Source organism: Chenopodium album, chromosome 8 (assembly GCF_948465745.1).
Source record: "Chenopodium album chromosome 8, dcCheAlbu1.1, whole genome shotgun sequence".
In the NCBI taxonomy this organism is placed as follows: Eukaryota; Viridiplantae; Streptophyta; class Magnoliopsida; order Caryophyllales; family Amaranthaceae; genus Chenopodium; species Chenopodium album.
Window position 1 is genome coordinate 5143558 of NC_137841.1, and position 23114 is coordinate 5166671.

At 34.2% G+C, this 23114-nt stretch overlaps 1 pseudogene; it reads right to left on the bottom strand.

Moving 5' to 3' along the window:
* Positions 1-3134: 3134 nt before the first annotated feature.
* On the bottom strand, positions 3135-5484 carry LOC145555710 (cytosolic sulfotransferase 15 pseudogene; annotated as a pseudogene).
* Positions 5485-23114: the final 17630 nt, after the last annotated feature.

Below are 23114 nucleotides of genomic sequence, written 5' to 3' on the forward strand. Positions count from 1 at the left end.
GGCGCCAGACGCCAATTCCAGTGCCTGGCGCTAATGCCGTATGTTTGGCGCTAATTGATTTTCAGCAACGCCAAAGCAGCCAGCCACCTGTTGGGGTTGTGCTAGCCTTCTGCAATATATTTTTGGGTTCCTTGGTACGCCAGTTAGCCCCTATAAGTAATATCGACATGATTGAGTAGTCGATTTGATTACAACAGCAAATAAGTGATCGACCTGATGAAAGATCGTCTCACTTAGCTTAAGGCGCCTAAGAATTGGCTCATTAACAAAAAGCACCGACATACTGGTTCATTCGCAAAAAGGTACCGACGTATAGGTTCAAAGCAACGAAAGCGCCGACGTACAGGCATAGCGGAAGCAAAGTTCGAGCGAGCTTTAAAGATCGACAAATGTTGGTCTTCGGTAATTTTCTTTGGAATATTATCGCAACAACTGAGGACGACTTCAAGTAAAGTCATCTTCGACAACATTCGCTAAGATTGTGGAAGTTGTCACCAAAGATTTGAGAAGATAGCACGAGATGGGCGGTCTTCGACAGCATTCGCTGAGATTGTGAAGGTTGTCACCCAAGATTTGAGAAGATAGCACGAGATGGGCAGTCTTCGACGGCATTCGCTAAGATTGTGGAGGTTGTCACCCAAGATTTGAGAAGATAGCACGAGATGGGCAGTCTTCGACGACTTTTGCTATGATTGGAAAGGTTGTCACTATGATTCAAGAAAAGGCTCAAGATGTAGCAACATTGATCGACGGCGTTCCCTAGATTGCGGAAGATCGTCAAAACAAACAGCAAGATGGCGTTCCCTAGATTGTGGAGGGTTGTCACAAAAAACTAAGGATTGTTTCAAGAGAAATAATCTTTGATGGTATTCCCTTGGACGTGGGATATTATCAATACGGAGGAGGATAGTTTCGGGCGAAGCAATCTTCTATATTGGAAGCAGTTACGGGCGTAGCAGTTTTCAAGCAGGATGGCATTCTCTAGCTTGCAGGAGGTCATCAAAACAATCGGTTACTTTCAGAGACGTGTGCTCGACGGTGCAAGATACGCGTTTCTTAACTCTGTTATCTGTTTAACTAACATTGTTTTGCAGGTATCGGCGTTACAAGATTGATTTAGGATCGCAGAACGTTCTGAATCATTCTCCGTCCCTATCGATACTTTGACTTTCGTTTTCGAAACTTGCGTTTCTCCAAACTCAGTCAAAGTGGGGGCTTCTGTAGACACCCAAATGTGTCTCCCTAAAACCAAACCCAGTGATGAGTACCTTTCATGTCGAATCATAATCGAATGAAACGAAAGTGTGGAAATGTCTAGTGTTGCGGAAAGTTTTATTTCTTTTCTTTTCTCTTATCCCTGTTTTTGAAAACTTTATTTTAAGAAAACAGCCAATCCAGTTTGGTTGGTCCATGATATGGGTCCAATAGTGGTGTAGTTGGATGGGGTTTGCAAAGACCTTTCCAATGATATATTATAAGCCCAATTCCGATGAATATTGAGGAATTTATGGCCAATTTACTAAACTGGGCCCGGTTTGAGTTTTAAGTACGGCCCAATGATCTAGGGGAGGGCCTAATATGATTTATCATTCCTAATGTAATTAGGAATGGTTTTGGTCTTCTAGAACATTCTAGAAGGTTTTATCATTCTTAATTCAATTAGGATTCTTCAGAGTTTTAATTAGATCAAATAGCATTTTCGACTGAAATTATATTATTTTATCTTCCAGTACAATAAAATTATCATATTTTCGAAAACGCGTTAAAATCCGGTTTGGCGTCCAACCCCAGGCCTTGGCGCCTGGAACCAGGATTGGCGCCAGACGCCAGCCATTGGCGCCTGGCGCTAGCCACTGGTCCTGGCGCCAATGAGCCAGGGCTGGCGCCAAGTTGGTTTTGCGATCTTCAGACTCTGTTTTGATAAATTATCTTTTTTGGATGTTTTTCTCTATAAATATCGTATCAAAAACTCCGTTTTGATGGACGGATTATCAATATTCATTCACCAATTCTTTTCATTCTCAAGCTTTCATTAATTCTTTTCTTTCTAAACTTTGCTCTTTAATACAAAATTCCGCATTCACAAGATCTTGATACACCTAGCCATATTCGAAGTTGCCTTCTCCCTAGACGTGAAAGGTTTTAATTTCTGAGGGTTTGGTCCCAAATCTCTATTTTAATTATTTAATTTAATTGCTTTGATTATTATTTTTCTTGAAGTTACTAACGTGTGTATTTTGTTATTAGAAAGAGGTACGAGGCATCCAAGTAAGTACTTTAAGGGATTTTATTGATTTTATTAATATTATGATGTAGATATCATGTTTAGATTGTTATTTTGATTCCTAGTATCATGTCTAGGGTAATTTTAATATTAAGTATGATTGCTACGATGCTTCCTATATTCTTCCTAATATTTATGTTTGTTAGTATCATGTTAGGGATAAAGCTTTGATTTTTATTGTTTAGTGACATGCTAGGGTTTGTTATTAATATTGTTAGTATCATGCCTAGGATCTTGCTATGTTTTAACATGATTATGATTATGATTGATATTATTATTATTAATGATGTTGATTATTTAATATGTTGCTTGATATGTATCATATTTTATATTGCTATTGCTTGATCACCTTTTATTGCATGTTAAAGGAAATTGGTACTTGCAACCACGCTTAATAAGATAATTAATAATCTTGTTTAGGGTTAACTGTGATTATAATTCAAGTGATTGCCAATAATAGTTTGTTTGTGCATTAATATTCAACCAACATAGATTAAACAGGTTTAGGGTTAATCTATTGATTGTATGTTAGTCAGAAAGCGCACATGAATACAAGCAGAATAAAGTAGAGGCCTATTATTAGGGCAGGTTCAATCTCTTTTAGGTTGGATTTGTACCATCATCCCCGAACCCTTATTTGGTTCATGACCTTATGGAGTTGACGATCTCTTGGATCGTTAAGGGGTGTAACCTTCACCTCGTGAACGGTTTACAAGTTCCTTAAAAACTTGTTGGCGACTCTTTGCTCTATCTTCTTCCCTTTTGGACGCCACCGTACTTTAGTGTATGATCACAGTGGGGTTCAAGCTAGTGGGATTTTTAAGGCTTGAAACTATTCCCTACAGTTTCCATTCCGCCGGTGAGGTAGTTTTGTGGCTTAATTGGTTACTCCCCTCGGTTTTACTTTTCCTTGTTCTAGTTAGTTTAACCTTAATTCTCTTGGTTAGTTCTTTGTTTTGCTTTGTTCGTGTTCTCTTAGTTTTATGTTGTGTTTGTTTAGTTTATTTTCCTTAATAAGTCTGGTAATTAGGCTTCTTATAGTTGGAGTTCTTCTGTTTGAAGTTGTAGTTGGCTGTCCATGGTTTGGGCTGTATGTTTTTGCTTCTTGGTTTACTCCTTGGTGGGTACAGGGGCAAAGGGAGGTAGTTCAGGGTTTTGGTGTTCGGACTTGGCAGGTGCTTGTCCTATGGTTTACTTCACATGAGTTATTTCTATTTGTGGTTTTGGGGTTGGGATGTTTATGTTTTTTCCTCTATAGGGTTAGATTTTTGGGAAAGGGTTTTTAGCCTATTTCACTTTGCAGATTTGCAGGGTCTAGATTGCAGGGTGTTTATGGGTTGTGTTATAGTAGTGATTTGTGGAAGAACGCAACTTTATGTTTTATGGTCTTTGATTGAGTGTATGAGGGTCGTAAGGGAATTAACAATGAAAGGTTATTCCCTTTGTCAATTTACAATGATCTTTGAAGTCATTGCTTTTAAAAATTTCTATCTGAAAGAGGCTCCCCTTACACAATGTTTGGGGGTTCATAGCGCTCTAATGAAGTTGTGTCTTATCCCATTCATGAAGGATAGACCAACTGTACCCTTTCAAATGGGTACCGAGTCACAAGGAAATGTGACTCAAGTTGTAGTAATGAGCCAAGAATCCCACTTGACTATAGGTCATTGGGATTGCTCATATTGTGAGCATCAAGTCTTGCTCATAAGTTTCTGTCAATCAGGTCATGGATTCTCGTTCTCTTTGCTTTTCCCATGTTTTGTCAAGCTCTATTGGTGTCCTTTGGTTCCATTTCAAGGTTTCTACCCCAACCTCTACACTATCTTCTTCTTCAGTGCAGCAGCAGGTATTATGGGTTGATGTCAAGGCATACCACAGGCGTCGTTTGTTTTGACAGGTTTTACCACTGTCGTTCATGGATTTCGCCCAACAATCAGGCCTCCATCAAGTGCAAAAGCCACATTTTACCAGTGTTTATTTTGTTTCAGTTTAGTTTGTATGAGTTAGAGTTTAGTGTGTGTGTGGTGTTTTATTTTCTTTTACTTAGCTTAGGTTGTAATCTTGTTTTTTAATTAATAGATCTCTTTGTCAAAAAAAAAAAAAAAAAAAAAAAAAAAAAAAAAAAAACTCTAAGACTTCAATATGTTTGAAAACTCCAAGCTCGTACCAGCCAACTTTTCATCCATGATTTGACTCAATCTTTCTACCATTTCCTCACTTAGAAGGTTAACCCAATCCCCCACCTCACCTTTCCTAAATAAGCCCTTGTTATCAAAGTTTAGTATAGATTTTCCATCTTTGTTAACTTCCAAATTCTTCATATTTTGAAAACTACACAACTTTGTAATCTCCTCGACAACATGATCTTTCTCCTCTTGTGCTGAAAATGGGAAACCTAAAAATTCGGCTAATCTCATAATTTGAAGATTAATATCCCCTTTCAAATCTTCCTACTTTAAAAACATAATCTTTTGAGGTGATTTCAAACTTTCTTCCCAATAACCTAACATATGATCTTAATATGGGCCATATCCTACTTGACCCATACAATACATATCAAAGGCCTCTTCTAATGAGAAAGGCCCCAGATTTGTAGGCCTTTTTGTACTCATAAAATGCCAAATTGATACAAAAGTGTCAAAAGGGTTCCTACATATGTAAACAACCTTTCAATTAGAGGTGTTCTTAATCATGGTTTTAGGCGAGGAATTGTAAGGTACATGAGATGCAAAAAGCCTTGGAGGATCAAGATTTGACAAATTTGGAACTTGACTATTTGCATAAACCTTGTACTCCAAGAAAGGTACAAGGTCATGAGGGTTAGACCTTAACATGTTAACAAGGGGTGGTGTATGGAGTTGACATCAAAACGACGTCGATTCACGATGGCGAAAACAAGAGCTTTTAACCAAGTAGTGCCGGATTTTGGAATAGTAGCAATGATCACATCACTATCATGAGCTTCGAAGTGGGTTTAAGCTGAGATTATGGCTTGAATTTCTTTGGGTTAACACCAAAAACGTTGGAAAAGGTAGAGATTTGGTGTTCTCCATCCTTTAACTTTAAGAAGGGATAAAATTAGCTCCTTGCAATCTTTTGTTATGCCTTGGAACTCTTTTACTTTTTCTTCTTTTGGGAAGTAAAGAGTATCCATTTAAGATAAGTATGTAGTAATATTTTGAGATACAAGTTGGAATGATTTTGAGGAATATATGTATTTTTTGTTTTATATATATAGTCCATTTATATAGCGAGTAAATGTAGAATAAACACAATATTTTGTATGTAGGTACAAATGTACAAATCATAGTAATAGTATTAAATAAGTAAAAACTAGCTACAAAAAGTGTCACATTTAGCACATGGCACGCTGAATCAAGAATCAGGATGAGTTTAGCTGCTAACTACCAACAACTTTGATTAGTGACACTAGCAAATATTAGCAGCAAAATATAAAGTGTAAAGACTAAAAAAAATTTGGCTTAGTGCAAGAAATTAGAGGAAGCATGGAATCTTTCAATCTAAGGGTAGATTCAATTCTTATCTATCAATCAATCATCAATCAATAACACAATATTAAAACAGACACTAAAAATGACACATGTCACTTCCTGGCAGTGGCGGACCCACCCTTGTACATGATGGGTCACCTGACCTAGGAAAATAAAAGGATATAGATATTAAACGTTGCACCTATTACTTGTATATGCTCATTGGTGTAGTGGTTGAGGCATAACATTTCTAGGCAATGATCTTGGGTTCGAAACCCACAAGCAGAAAGCCAAAAATACAATATTAACATTAAATTACCATTACATAGTTGTACAATAGTGGGGTTTAATGGAAAAAAAAAACCTATTATTCATGGTGTTGTTTTAAAATTTTATGAAATAATAATAATAATAATAATAATAATAATAATAATAATAATAATAATAATAATAATAATAATAATAATAATAATAACAATTGAGTTAGTTTTCTGATAAATATTTTTGTAATAATTTTACCAACTAAGGGTTTTTTTTCCTATTACTAAAACAAGTCATGCTTACATTGATCATTTTGGACATATGTCAAGCTATTATTTAAAAATTTCTCGCCAATACAATATATGATGTCAGCTTTAAGTTTTTTTTTTTAAAAAAAAATATTTTACTAAGCTTATTTTTTGAAGTACATTGTATAGTTTTTTTTTCAAACTAAATTAATTTATTAATAAAACTTCATATGATATCTACATTGAATAACGTGCATCATTAATGCAATATAATGTATACTATGTTTAAATATTTTTACCACAACTAATCAAAAATAATGCTACCTTTTTTTTTCTCAATGGTAATTCTAATAATTTTTGTCTTATTATTTCATCTTTCTTATATGCATTTCATTTATTTATTTCACATGAGTTACCTCATTTTTATATTATATAACAAATTTATTATAGAATAAAAGACTATTACTATCGTGCATCGCACGGGCACTAATCTAGTATATATATATTACTAAAACAGACACCAGAAATGATACATGTCTATTCCTCATTTCCTGGTGCTATTTTTTCCCTCCAAAAATCCTCTTCCCCTTTTTATTTTATTTTTTTCATTTTTTTGTCAATATATACTATCAACTACTTACTACTTATAAATTTGCACTAAATATTCACCATATCATATAACTATAATAATTTTGATTCATGTATTTTCCATATTTACATTACATTATTCTCCGTATCTTTTACTTTGTATATTTTAATTTTTAAATTAGAGCTGACAAATGTGTCGTGTTATGTTCCGGTTTGAAATTAACGGGTTGGGAAGCTTTAACACTAACCCAACCCATTTAATGAAGGAAAAATATACTTTAATAATCCCAACTATGGGCGATTTACCTACAACAATCCCAACTACAGTTTATTTTTTAACAATTCTAACTATGACCTGAGTTTGCCTCCAACAGACCCAACCGGTCAACACCAAGTCAACGACTTGTTGTAGCAGGTAACCAATACACGTGTCAACACGTGATTGGTCTAAAATAATAAAAAAAAATTAAAAAAAAAACCCAAAAACCCTTAACAACCACCACCGTGAAACCCAAGGGCCAAACCATAGCCCATCGGAAACAGCTGGCCGCCTCCCCTGACCCCAGAAAACGGCCCGCCGGCCTGCTCTAACCCTAGAAACCGGCGCTAGAGTTGGTTGCGGCGTTCGTGTTGATTATTGGGTGGTGGAGTTGCGGCGTTCCTGTTAATTATCGGGTGGTGGAGGTTGCGCCGCGGGGGGAGGGGTTGGTTTCATGTTGCTGCTGCGATTGGTGGGTCGAAATTGATGTAAAATGTGGTTAGTGGAGGTCGAAGTGATTTTTCGAGGATCGTGGTTTTGGGTTTGATGCGACTACTGCTGTTGTTGTTGCTACGATTGCTGCTGTTGTTGTTGCGGCGACCAGGCGGCTACGCGAGTCGTTTGGGCAGGCCCGTTTCTGATATTTCAGTGGCCTGGGGCAAAAACATAAATTGGGGCCCTAATTCACATTTACTAATATAAAATTTTTTAAAAATTGGGTATGCAAAATGGGAATACATATTTTATTATGATTCATAACCTTTAAAAACATCAAATTTCATAACACATTGAAATCACATTCCCATAACTCTCGTTGAAGTAATTACACCAGCCGAACCATTCAAACCAAGTATCAAACCAATCAATTAGATTTTTTTTCCCCAAATTTTGTAATTTTTGAATGAAAGTAGTTATACAGAAATTTAATACAAAGAAAAGATCTTGATGAATTCTTTCAAAAAAAAAAAGATCTTGATGAATAAAGTCATATATAATTAGATAAATTTCCATTGAAAATTGAAGATTAAAAGGACCTTTTATTATAGTTTTCCTTTTCAATTGAATCGTAAAAGAGAAGGAATTTAACTGACTGAAAATTGTAATGAGATACATTTTGAAAAATAACCAAAAAAAGAGATACAATTAAAATTAATGACATTTTATTTTTTGGGCAGGTGAATGATTTGGGCAAAAAATTAGGGAAGAAGGATGTTGACCAAAAATGTTATTTGATATTATGGAATTCTACAATACTATTATAGTATTGTACAATACACACTTCTTGTTTTTTTTTTTTTTTTTTTTTTTTTTTAATTTATATGTATATATACTTAGTATTATACAGTATAAAGTATATTTTTTGGGACCTTATATTGTATTGAAGTTGGGCTTTTTAACAAAGGGCCCAGGGCAGCCGCCCCAGCTGCCCTACCCTTGCTACAGCCCTGCGTTTGGGGTTGGTGTGGGGTGGACCGTGGCTGGTGGTGTTGGGATTGGGAGGGCCTGCTGGTGGTTTTGTTTAAATCGATTTTCCGGCGAGGGAGTTGGAAGGGAGGAGAGTGGTTTAGGGGCTTGGCCTGGAGTCGATCGGGGGTGTATATTTTGAGGGTAGGGAGGGCCGACCGGCCATTTTCGGGAGGCTAGGGAGGTGGTCGGCCAGTTCCGATTGGCTGTGGGTGGCTGGGAACGGCGGCGGTTGGCTGGGTTGGTTGAATTTAATTTTTTTTCTTTGTTTTTTTATTTTTTTTTTAAATTAAGCCAATCATGTGTTGACATGTGGCATTTAAAAAACAAAAACAAAACCCTTTTAACAGGTAACCAGTTTTTAAGACTGCTGGAGGAAAACTGATCTAATAGTTAGGATTGTTAAAAAATAAACTTTAGTTGGGATTGTTGTAGGTAAATCGTCCATAGTTGGGATTATTAAAGTGTATTTTTCCTTTAATGAACATGTTGTGTCAGGTTGACCCGTTTAATTAACAAGTCAGAAACCCTTGGCACAAACCCGCTTTTTTCGTGCCTGTTTCATGTCATGTTGTCGTGCTATATGAAAAAAATATTTTCCTCATTCAATAAATTTATCAAAATTTTCATAATTTATTAGGTTTTATTTTCTTAGACAGGTTGAGTTGTGTTAATAAATATATTATAATTGTATTTTTTCATGATATTTTTGTTAAAAAGATATTATTACTTTTCTAATAAAAAATAGTGAAATTACCGTGCATGGCACGGATATATGACAAATTCATATCTTACGAAAATAGTCATCCAATTACGTTAAAAATTATCTGCCACAAAACAAAATAGATCTGCCACTGGAACCGCATAAATGAGGGAAAGTAGTGAAAGTGTGTATGAATGGAGATAACTCAAGAGTAGAGGATATTAGGAGATAGAAAGAAAATTATCAAATTTGTTTACAATACACATAAAAATAATACAGTATTATAATATTAAATATGCTTATTATTATTATTATCATTTTGATTGAGTGCAAGAAAAAAAAAAGTTGTCAATACTTCCAACTTTATTAATTTGAATTGGTTGAAAACCAATGCAACCTTTCCATTTATGGTCTGGTTCGAAAACAAAGAGGGCATAAGTTTTATATTCTATAATATATGTCCCTATTTAATTTTACTATGACAATAAAGCACTTCAATCACTATTCGCCTTAAAGTACTAAATAAGGATACAATTGTCTGTTCAAGATCGAACTCACTGACAGATGTCCGACACATTGAAATGGATACACTTTGAGATAGATATTGAAAATTGAACTGTGTTTAACCAGTGACTAACCTAAAATTTTTTAGCAACATCAACCCAAAGTAAAGCAACTAGTATTATATTGTAGTTTCTTTTTTTTTTTTTGAATTATTTTGTCAAAATAAATTATTGCAAATGCTTTGTTTTGCATACTAAAAGAAACTTCGATTTGTGTTATACATGTAAAACGAGGCATTTGCGATAAATTTTGTCAATACTAACCTCAAATCAGATCCAAAGGGACAAACTGACACCTAAAACCTCTATAGATCATGTTTTTAGAATGGAAATCGAATTTTTATTTTAACTATTAGATTTAACTGCTCTTTTGATGACAGGTGGTGAAAAACAATATTTAGAATTTTTATTGGTGGTAAAATAAAATTTTAGAAGTTTTGGTGGAAAAAAAAACACTTTATGGTGATAAAAGTCAAAAAATCCAAAAACATATTTACCGAAAATATAAAAATTGCTATAATTAGAGTTTTGGAAATTACTTAAATAATAGGAAATAACATCAAATTATAGTACGTGCAAACTCTTACTATATATAGGAACTCACGAAGGAGTGGTACAGAAATAGGAACAGTGGATTAGAGAGATTATAAATATATAAAGAAGCTAGGGACACTTGTAAATAGGATTGGAGCATTGGAGGATGTGGGTGTATATATACTCCTAAGAATGTCCAACATTTATATGTATAGATGGATATAGAGATAGAAGAAGTGTGTGGAAACTTCTATACCTATACTTGCTCCTGAAATTTCCACTTAAATTTGGAAGCATCTTGAAAATTCTACAACTCTTGAGATAGAGGGAGTACAACAGTCAACAATATACCATAAAAGAAAAATAGAAATAATTAACGTTAATAGTCCCAACTATGAACCTTCTTCTTCAAATGGCAAGCCCAACTTTGGGGGTGTCCATCTTAAAACAGTCCTTGGCTTATAATGACAAGAGTAAACTGTACCAGTTGAAATTGTCACGTGTTGAATTTTTTGTAACCCGTTTTTTTTTTTTTTTTTTTTTTTTACAGCTAACGAAAACAAGACACGTGTCAATATTAACTGATCAAATTAGTAAAAAAATATGTTAGGGATTGTTTTGAGAAGAACCTCTTAAAGTTCAATGCATGGTTCCTACACCCAAGTGTACCATGCGTATGGTACACCTGGGTCAAAACGATAGGCCCAAATGAATAAAACGTGTGCTTATTAGAGCACAGAAAGGTGGAAAGAACATCAGGTATAGATACAAAGTACGGAACATTAAATATGAATATTCAGTTTTCTTTAATTTAGGAAAAGATAATTATCAATTGATCTTTAATTACCCACATATTAGTTGTCATATATTTTCAAAATATTTGACTTTTCCATATTCATTTTCTCTCTTTTTATATTATTTTTACCCCAAAAAAATTTAATCTTTTCCAAAACATAATGTTCAAATTTGTACCGGAAAAGGGGTTTCTTTTCACTAAAAAAAATTAAATCCCTATATGTAAAAAAAAACAAAAAATTCATATATTTCACTTAAAAATCCTTTCTTTATACTTAATTAATTTATTAGATCTTGCAATGGTCGTCTAAATTATGATCATGTGCATCTCTTGTAATATTCATTAGATGATTTAATAATATTCTTTATCAGAAAACATGATGTACTTTATATTTTATTGTAATGTATAATTAGTTAATAATAATATAGAGTATTATTTTTGCATGTTCGTTATAATATCATATATTGTATGTTCTTTAATTCAATCTTTTGGTAAATTATTTTAAATATGCATGTTTGTAGGGAATAAATTCAAGCATTAAACCCCTAGCTTGAACCCCACTGTGATCATACACTAAAGTACAGTGGCGTCCAAAAGAGAAGAAGATAGAGCAAAAGAGTCGCCAACAAGTTTTAGGAACTTGTAAACCGTTCACAGGGTGAAGGTTACACCCCTTAACGATCTAAGAGATCGTCAACTCCATAAGGTCTAGAACAAAATAAGGGTTCAGGGATGAAGGTACAAATCCAACCTAAAAGAGATTGAACCTGCCCTAATAATAGGCCTCTACTTTATTCTGATCGTATTCATGTGCGCTTTCTAACTAACATGCAATCAATAGGATTAACCTTAAACCTGTTTATCTATGTTGGTTGAATATTAATGTACAAATAAACTATTATTGGCGATCACTTGAATTATAATCATATTAACCCTAAACAAGATTATTAATTATCTTATTAAGCGTCATTACAAGTACCAATTCCCTTTAAACATGCAATAAAAGGTGTGATCAAGTAATAACAATAAATATCAAGCAACATAATAAATAATCAATAACATGAATAAAATTATAACCATCATAACAATAATCAAAATAATAATTATAATCATAATAATAATAATAATAATAATAATAATAATAAATAAAATAATCATCATCGAAATAATAATAATAATATTCATAATCATCATAAATTATAACAATTATAATCATAGTCATGTTCATGTTAATATTAAAGCATAATAATATATAGCAAGATCCTAGGCATGATACTAACAAGATTAATAACAAACCCTAGCATGTCACTAAGCAATAAAAATCAAATCTTTAACCCTAACATGATACTAACAATCATAAATATTAGGAAGAACATAGGAAGCATCGCAACAATCATATTTAATATTAAAATTACCTTAGACATGATACTAGGAATAATAATAACAATATAAACATGATGTCTACATCATAACATCAATAACAACCATTAAAATACTTACTTTGATGCCTCGTACCTCTTTCTAATAACAAAATACACACGTTAGTAACTTCAAGGAAAATAATAAATCAATAATTAAATTAAATAATTGAAATAGAGATTTGGGACCAAACCCTCAGAAATTAAACCTTTCACGTCTAGGGCGAAGGCAAGTTCGAATATGGCTAGGTGTTTCTAGATCTTGTGAATGCGGAATTTTGTATGTGAAAAGCAAGGTTTAGAGAAAGAAAGAAAGATGAATGATTAAGGGAGAATTAAAGAATTAAAGCTGATTGTTGAGGAGAATTCGTGAGAATTGCTGAATTGGTGAATGAAAACGGAGTTTTTAATACGTTATTTATAGAGAAATCAGCCAAAAAGATAAAATATCAAAACAGAGCACTTGGCGCACGCAAAACAGAGCTGGCGCCAGCACCAGCTAATTGGCGCCAGGCGCCAATGACTAGCACCAGGTGCTGGCGCCAGGCGCCAGGCCTGTTTTTAACGCGTTTTCGAAAATCAGATAAGTTTGTCGTACTGGAGGATAAAATCATATAATTTCCTCGAAAATGCTATTTGATTTTAATTAAAACTCTGAAAAGTCAACAAAAGTCAATTTTATCAATGCTAATTGAATTAGGAATGAAAAGAACCTTCTAGAAGAATCTAGAAGACTAAAACCATTCCTAATTGCATTAGGAATGATAAATCATTTTAAGCCCTCTCCTAGATCATTGGGCCGTATATAAGGCTCAAACCGGACCCAGTTTGGTAAATTGGCCATAACTTCCTCAATATTCATCGGAATTGGGCTTATAATATATCGTTGGAAAGGTCTTTGCAAGCCCCATCCAACTACACTACCATTGGACCCATATCATGGACCTACCAAACTGGATTGGCTGTTTTCTTAAAATAAGTTTTCAAAAAAAGAGAGAAGAGAAAAGAAATTAAAACTATCCGCAACACTAAACTTTCCACACTTTCACTTCATTCGATTATGATTCGAGGTGAAAGGTACTCATCACTGGGTTTGGTTTTGGGGAGACACATTTGGGTGTCTACAGAAGCCCCCACTTTGACTGAGTTTGGAGAAACGCGAGTTTCGAAAACAAAAGTCAAAGTAGCGATAGGGACGGAGAATGATTCAGAACGTTCTGCGATCCTAAATCACTCTTGTAACGCCGATACCTGCAAACTAGCATTAGTTAAACAGATAAAAGAGTTAAGAAACGCGTATCTTGCACCGTCGAGCACACGTCTCTGAAAGTAACCGATTTGCTGCTGCTCTGTTGTTTTGATGACCTCCTGCAAGCTAGAGAATGCCATCCCGCTTGAAAACTGCTACTCCTGTAACTGCTTCTAATATAGAAGATTGCTTCGCCTGAAACGATCCTCCTCCGCTATGATAATATTCCACATCCAAGGAAATACTATCGAAGATTGCTTCTCTTGAAACAATCCTCAGTTATTTGTGACAACTCTCCACAATCTAGGGAACGCCACCTTGCTGTTTCGATGTTCACTCGTCTCTGAACAAATAGCTTCTTTTTGATATGTTCACGCGTCTCTGAACAAAGAGCTTCTTTTTTATATGACTCCAATTTCCGCTGTGATAGTCTTCGAAAAGATCACTGCTTTTATCCTTAATGTTGCTATGCCAGTATGTCGGCGCTTTGCTGCTTGTGAACCAGTATGTCGACAATCCTCTTTTATTTGGAAATAGTTGCCAACACAACTCTTGTGTAATGTATGACAATCCGATTTTGGGAAAGTTGTCAATGCCACGTAACAATCCATCCTTGGAAATGTTGCCACGATGAAGTGACAATCCGTATCTCGGAAAAATTTGCCAAAATCCACTTTTTTTTTTTTTTTTTTTTTTTTTTTTTTTGGGAAAAGTTGCCAACGCTTCGTAACAATCTTTCATAAGAACTTTGCTACGATCGACAATCCACATCTTGGAATATAACTCTTGAAAGCAATCCACCTTAGAAATTTGCCAACGCTATGCGACAATCCTTTTAGGAAAATATTGCCACGATTGATAATCCGCGTCTTGGAACATTTGCAAAAAAGAGTCGACCGACAATCCACTTCGGGAAAATTTGCCACTTGCTGAAGACAATCCACGTTGAGGAACTTTTGCCGAAATTTATGATGAATAGAGTCCTACAACAATCCTTTGGGAAATTTTGCCATAGGGAACTGGGTGTATGACAATCCAATCTCGGAAAACTTGCCAGCGATCTATGAATGTATGACAATCCGAACTTGGAAAAACTTGTCAAACAAAGAAGGAGCACGACAACCCACGCTTGGAAACTTTGCCAGAGATGACAATCCAATCTTGGAAAAATTATCGTTGAAGAAGATGCACGACAATCCATTTTTGGAAATATTGTCGTTTAATAAGAATGCGCGACAATCCATATTTGGAAATATTGTCGTTTAAGTGCTTGCTTTTGAACCGATTGTAATGAGACAGTGTTTTAGGCGCTTAAGCTAAGTGAGACGATTTTTTTGTCATGTCGATCACTTATTGCAATTGTAATCAAACCGACTACTTAATCATGTCAAATTGCTTATAGGGGCTAACTGGCGTACCAAGGAACCCGAAATTGCTGCATGAGGTCGAAATCACCTTTCTGAGAGGCTTCGAGCTCTGTCGTTGCCGAAATATCTCTGGCGCCAAGAATTGACTCTGTCGCCGAACGCTGTGATAAGGTCTTCCCTATTCTGCTGCACCTGTATTTATTTTTTACTATAGAACTTTGCCAATTTCTTTTTAATTATCTTAGGGTTGACCTAAGGCTTAAAAATATCTTAGGGTTGACCTAAGGTTTAATGTCGCTTGACTCATCGACTTGACACGACTCAAGGTATAAACTTGACTTGATATGATTGACTGACTCGAGGTTAACTCGACTCGAAGTAAAACGACACGTGTGACTCGTGATCCGTGTGTGCATTGTATTATGATTGTGCGACTCGAAAATGCAAAAAAAAAAATATTCCGTCATTTTTGCCGTCATTTTTGTGGAGGGTACCGACTTTCTCCCGAAAAAGAAAGACACGAAAAAAAAAAGAATCGAAGTTTGAAGATGCATGTTGAATGAGCTTAGTCAAATGTTGTTTGATATTATCTCTCAAGGTGCAAGGATTAATCCATCCTAGGCTATCTCAATGGTTGACTCCATGATGAAAATATTTGGGTAACTTAGGCACGGAGGCTAAGCACTTCGTACTTCGTGATGCAATGACAATTATGATTGATGAGTGATGTGACAAGGGCATGCTTCAGCATTAAGATTTCATGACAAAGGGTTCCTAAGGGAAATATATTTGGTCATGTATCTGTACGGTGTGTGAAAGTGACACTAAAGCTAAGCCACAAGAGCTAAGTGTGTGGAAAGATATTATTTGGTAAAAGAGTCAAATGGTGGTGACTCTTAGGCTAGGTAAGCTAATGATGTAGGGATCAAGCCCCCAAGTCTAGCTCTAAGTGAATAGGGATGAGCATAGGAGATTCCTTGATATGATCAATTATGAATGTAAATATGAATGCATGTTTATTACGGCCGCACCTCGATGTGAGGTTGCCTACGTATCCGTTAGGAATCAGGCCGAACGTAGCTCTAGCCGAACCTCGCACAAGTGTGTGTATACCTCAAAAAAGGTCTTTTAAGGGTTGTAACGTGGTTAGGCTAAAGGTTTGAAGAAGAAGGGGATAAAGGCTCAAGACCCTAGATAAGCCCCCAAGGTGTGCAACCTTGCTTTTGAATCTTTGTATTTCTATGCTTGAGTTCCTACTCTTTTTTATCTTTTGCTTTAGCATCTATTTTATCTTTATAAGTGTGGGAAATCCCGATCATGCGGTCTATCACTCACTTGGCATTCATGTTTCTCAGGCACGGTACCGAGCACTCGATAAGAGACGCAATCTGAGACGTATTCTTATCGAAGATATTTTCATATCAAAGACATTGGAACACTTGCCCTTTTGTACACTTGTTTTCATTTTTTGCTTATGCTTATTTTTGCTATTTCTTTTGAAATCACTCAAGCTTTTTAGAATTGAATAAGTTACACACCATCCCATCCCAAGGTTAGGTAGATGTAGGTTGAAAAAAAGAAAGGTATATCGTTAGACGAGGCTCAAAGTGGCTTATGAAGAAAGGATTGTATATTTGAATGGTGAAAGGAGATATGATGTGGCTACAAGGGGTGCCTCAAATCATTGGTATACCTTGTGCTTAATTCGACATGGATTTTTTTTTTTTTTTTTTTTTTTTTTTTGCAATATAATGAAACAATCATATATAAGGAAATAACTGCTCATTTTATTAAAGGAAAATAAATAATGATCCTACAAAATAAATCTAAGGAGAATAAAAAGGTGCCTATGCTAGACTTATTGGGGAAAGGGTTTGAAAAAAAAAAAAAAAAGCATGAAATCTTGGTGAGAAACTTGCCTTGTGCATTTGTTTCATCATTACCCTCATTTTTTATTTGTCAATCATATGACTCAAACTCGATTCAACACACATGGATGTAAGAAGTGAAGAAAGATGGAAGAATGTGAAGAAGATCGATTTAGGTGGAGGGATATGAAGAATTAGGAATAGAATTTACCCCCCCCCAACTCAAATGACGGAAAGACCGACTCATGCATGGACCTAAGACATGGTCATGGCGATGTACTCAAAGTGTGTGCTACACTAGGTGAAAAAAGGCATTTGGCAGCGGTTCAAACCCGGTCTAAGGCACCGGTTTGAACTGCTGCCTATGTGAGGGGTGCCAAAAACTTGGTTTTTGGCACCGGTTCAAAACCGGTGCCATAGGGTGAAATAGGCACCGGTTAACCGGTGCCTAAAACTGCTCTCCCGCCATTTTTTTTTGTGGTAGATATTTTAGGCACCGGTTGCTGCCTAACCGGTGCCTATTCACCAATTTTTTTTTTTGCATTTTTTTTTCCATCGTGCAATAATATTTTTTTTTAAAAAAACCTGTTTCCAGCAATAATAATAACCTATAATTCCAGCAATTATATTAAATATAATAATTAATAATATTATTATTTATAATAACTAATAATAATAATATTATTAATTATTACAATAAGATACAAAAATAATATTAAAGACAAGAATTCAATTATATATATAGATATAAATATTCCCAAACGCAATACAAAAAAAAATTGCTTACATATACAAATAATAGTAAGTACATATATAATGAATAATAAGTTATATAATTCAAAAGTTAACATATATAGTTTACAATTACAATGCCATTTACATGTTGAAGGTGATAAAAGACGCCAACATGTCACGAACTTCATTAAGCTCCTTGATTGTCAACGGACCATCCTTTTGGACCTTGCAAAACTTGAAATACAAAAACATTATTTTAAAAATAATTAATTAGGCAAACAATATGTATTTTATCAAATATTACCTATATGACTTCTATATAGCCCATTTCCTACATTACTTATCAAATGAACTATTTCTTTCTCATAACATGTCAATATTGGATAGTTGTATGTGTGTAAGCCCTAAAATTGTATAGGAGAGCATTTTATTAAGGTTTATGACGCTTTTTACTCAAAATGGCCCGAATATGGCCTATATGACCTTACTTTGCCCATTTCCTACATTTCTTATTAAATGAACTTTATTTATCTCATAACATGTCAATATTATCTAGTTATAGGTGTATAAGGAAAGAAATCACATCAAAAGAGCATATTAACACAAAATAGTCCCAATATGGCCCATATGACTTCTATTCAGCCCATTTTCTACCTTTCTTGTGAAATAGCCTTTTTGTTTCTCATAACATGTCATTAATGTTGTTGGATAATATTAGGTGTCTAAGGCTAGAAATCACATCAATATAGCATTTCAAGAAGTTTAACAACGCATTTTACTCAACATGGCTTATATGACTTTTATGTAGCCCATTTTCTACATTACTTATCAAATGAACTATTTCTTTCTCATAACATGCCAGTGTTGGGTAGTTGTATGTGTGTAAGCCCTAAAATTGTATAGGAGAGCATTTTATTAAGGTTTATGACGCTTTTTACTCAAAATGGCCCGAATATGGCATATATGACCTTACTTTGCCCATTTCCTACATTTCTTATTAAATGAACTTTATTTATCTCATAACATGTCAATATTATCTAGTTATATGTGTATAAGGAAAGAAATCACATCAAAAGAGAATATTAACACAAAATGGCCCTAATATGGCCCATATGACTTCTATTCAGCCCATTTTCTACCTTTCTTGTGAAATAGCTTTTTTGTTTCTCATAACATGCCATTGTTGGGTAATATTAGGTGTCTAAGGCGTGAAATCACATCAATATAGCATTTCAATAAGTTTTAGGACTTACCTCATCAAGTTGTTGAGTGTCCGTACAATGAGTCACAATGTCAAGCATGAATCTCATCACATACAAAGCACAATCAAGTCCATTCTCTTGTTGTGCGCACTAGCATATGACAAACAAATCACATCAGTGAAACATGCAAAGGAAATGAGCAAATATTTACTACCATAGATTTTCAAGATAATCACAATATCATGTAAATTACCAACGGTGTCTTCCATGTTGGACCCTTTGGAGCACGACAATGTAGCTTCTTCATAACACTGTAGTATAAAAAAGTACATTCAAATTTGATTAGTCGTATGATTACTAAATTAGTTATTATTAGCAATAATCATCACTAGGTTGCTATATATATTTACTTTTGCAATATAGACTTCACGAGCCACTTCTCCGATGATCGAGCTGAATCAAGGTGATAAATTGTGTTAGTGGAATTACAAATCACCATGAGGCTCCAATGCTCCCTACATAAGTTCACAATAGACAAGGTAATTAATATTTAGGAGTCAACATATAATGAGGCCAAATCGATTGAATTTGACAGGTTAGACTTACTCTCTATAACATGGGGCGAATATGAACTTGTCTCCCGCACGCGCTGATTCCCTTATACTCTGTTCAACATAGTACAACACGTCATGGGGGTTGCCTATGATTTTAGTAGTGGATAACTGCTCGGGGCATAACCACCCAACTTTACAAGGAGAATCAGTGTCAGTTAAGTGCTCCTGTAGTGCTCTGCGTGCATGAACATTGAATAATTTATCATATGTAGGATAATCACCATCAATTTGAATAACTTGAAAAAAGTATAGATTATGTGGGCATTGAAGTACCTCATGAATGTTTGAATGAGGGAAATGTTAAGCTTTGCACCACGTAGAAATTACTTCACATCTTCTTTGCTGATCCATGCAATTGCATCCTCATCATAGTGGAACATTGCCTTAGGAAGTGCAACTTCCATGGGATCGACCAAATGACAAGCACGGTTGTGAAGAAAGGTCATGTCAGTAGAGAGCGATTGAAGAACAATGTCTTCAACAAGTGGAGTAGGTGGCATGGGTGAACCTTTCGAAGAGTGCAACTTCGACGCTTGTTCACTCTTGGACCGTTGTTCACTTAGCTTCTTCTTAGGTTGATCAATTCTGTTAGGCTTCTCCACCCTCTTTCTCTTTGAAGTTTTGCTTCCATTGGAAATCTGAAATAGTTAGAGAAATAATAAGTTTCAACTCACAATCACTTAAACATATGTAATTATGATATTGTTTGAGAATGTATAAGTTTAGTAGTTGAGAAATGAATAAAATAGTCAAGTGATTATGAGTTTATAAGTTATAAATATGTGATTATGAGTTGTTTCAAATGACAAACACTTATAAATATGTGATTATGAGTTGTTTTGAGATGCAAGGAGTTTATAAGTTCAGAAATAAAGAAAATAGTCAAGTGAGTAGCCATTTCGGCTCAAAATGGCTTTATTTTGATGAATTGGACCCAAAAACTTAGAACTTGGCGATTTTTATGTAATTTCAAATGACAAACACTTAAAAATATGTGATTATGAGTTGTTTTGAGATGCAAGGACTTTATAAGTTGAGAAATGAAGAAAATAGTCAAGTGAGTAGCCATTTCGGCTCAAAATGGCTTTATTTTGATAAATTGGAACCAAAAACTTAGAACTTGGCGATTTTTATGTAATTTCAAATGACAAACACTTATAAATATGTAATTATGAGTTGTTTTGAGATGCAAAGAGTTTATAAGTTGAGAAATGAATAAAATAGGCAAGTGAGTAGCCATTTCGACTCAAAATGGCTTTATTTTGATGAATTGGACCCAAAAACTTAGAACTTGGCGATTTTTATGTAATTTCAAATGACAAATACTTATAAATATGTGATTATGAGTTGTTTTGAGATTCAAGGAGTTTATAAGTTGAGAAATGAAGAAAATAGTCAAGTGAGTAGCCATTTCGGCTCAAAATGGCTTTATTTTGATGAATTGGACCCAAAAACTTAAAAATTGGCGATTTTTATGTAATTTCAAATGACAAACGCTTATAAATATGTGATTATGAGTTTTTTTGAGATGAAAGGAGTTTATAAGTTGAGAAATGAAGAAAATAGTCAAGTGAGTAGCCATTTCGGCTCAAAATGGCTTTATTTTGATGAATTGGACCCAAAAACTTAGAACTTGGCGATTTTTGTGTAATTTTCAAATGAAAAACACTTATAAATATGTGATTATGATTTGTTTTGATATGCAAGGAGTTTATAAGTTGAGAAATGAATAAAATAGGCAAGTGAGTAGCCATTTCGGCTCAAAATGGCTTTATTTTGATGAATTGGACCCAAAAACTTAGAACGTGGCAATTTTTATGTAATTTAAAATGACAAACACTTATAAATATGTGATTATGAGTTGTTTTGAGATGCAAGGAGTTTATAAGTTGAGAAATAAAGAAAATAGTCAAGTGAGTAGCCATTTCGGCTCAAAATGGCTTTATTTTGATGAATTGGACCCAAAAACTTAGAACTTGGCGATTTTTATGTAATTTCAAATGAAAAACACTTATAAATATGTTGTTATGAGTTTTTTTTGAGATGAAAGGAGTTTATAAGTTGAGAAATGAATAAAATAGGCAAGTGAGTAGCCATTTCGGCTTAAAATGGCTTTATTTTGATGAATTGGACCCAAAAACTTAGAACTTGGCGATTTTTATGTAATTTCAAATGATAAACACTTATAAATATGTGATTATGAGTTGTTTTGAGATGCAAGGAGTTTATAAGTTCAGAAATAAAGAAAATAGTCAAGTGAGTAGCCATTTCGGCTCAAAATGGCTTTATTTTGATGAATTGGACCCAAAAACTTAGAACTTGGCGATTTTTTTGTAATTTCAAATGACAAACACTTATAAATATGTGGTTATGACTTTTTTTGTGATGCAAGAAGTTTATAAGTTGAGAAATGGATAAAATAGTCAAGTGAGTAGCCATTTCGGCTCAAAATGGCTTTATTTTGATGAATTGGACCCAAAAACTTATAACTTGGCGATTTTTGTGTAATTTCAAATGACAAACACTTATAAATATGTTATTATGAGTTGTTTTGATATGAAAGGAGTTTATAAGTTGAGAAATGAATAAAATAGGCAAGTGAGTAGCCATTTCGGCTCAAAATGGCTTTATTTTGATGAATTGGACCCAAAATACTTAGAACTTGGCGATTTTTATGTAATTTCAAATGTCAAAGACTTATAAATATGTGATTATGAGTTTTTTTTGAGATGCAAGGAGTTTATAAGTTGAGAAATGAATAAAATAGGCAAGTGAGTAGCTATTTCGGCTTAAAATGGCTTTATTTTGATGAATTGGACCCAAAAACTTACAACTTGGCGATTTTTATGTAATTTAAAATGACAAACACTTATAAATATGTGATTTTGAGTTGTTTTGAGATGCAAGGAGGTTATAAGTTCAGAAATAAAGAAAATAGTCAAGTAAGTAGCCATTTCGGCTCAAAATGGCTTTATTTTGATGAATTGGACCCAAAAACTTAGAACTTGGCGATTTTTATGTAATTTCAAATGCACTTATAAATATGTGGTTATGACTTTTTTTGAGATGCAAGAAGTTTATAAGTTGAGAAATGAATAAAATAGTCAAGTGAGTAGCCATTTCGGCTAAAAAATGGCTTTATTTTGATGAATTGGACCAAAAAACTTAGAATTTGGCGATTTTTCTGTAATTTCAAATGACAAACACTTATAAATATGTTATTATAAGTTATTTTGAGATGCAAGGAGTTTATAAGTTGAGAAATGAATAAAATAGGCAAGTGAGTAGCCATTTCGGCTCAAAATGGCTTTATTTTTGAAGAATTGGACCCAAATACTTAGAAATTGGCGATTTTTATGTAATTTCAAATGACAAACACTTATAAATATGTGATTATGAGTTTTTTTGAGATGCAAGGAGTTTATAAGTTGAGAAATGATGAAAATAGTCAAGTGAGTAGCCATTTCGGC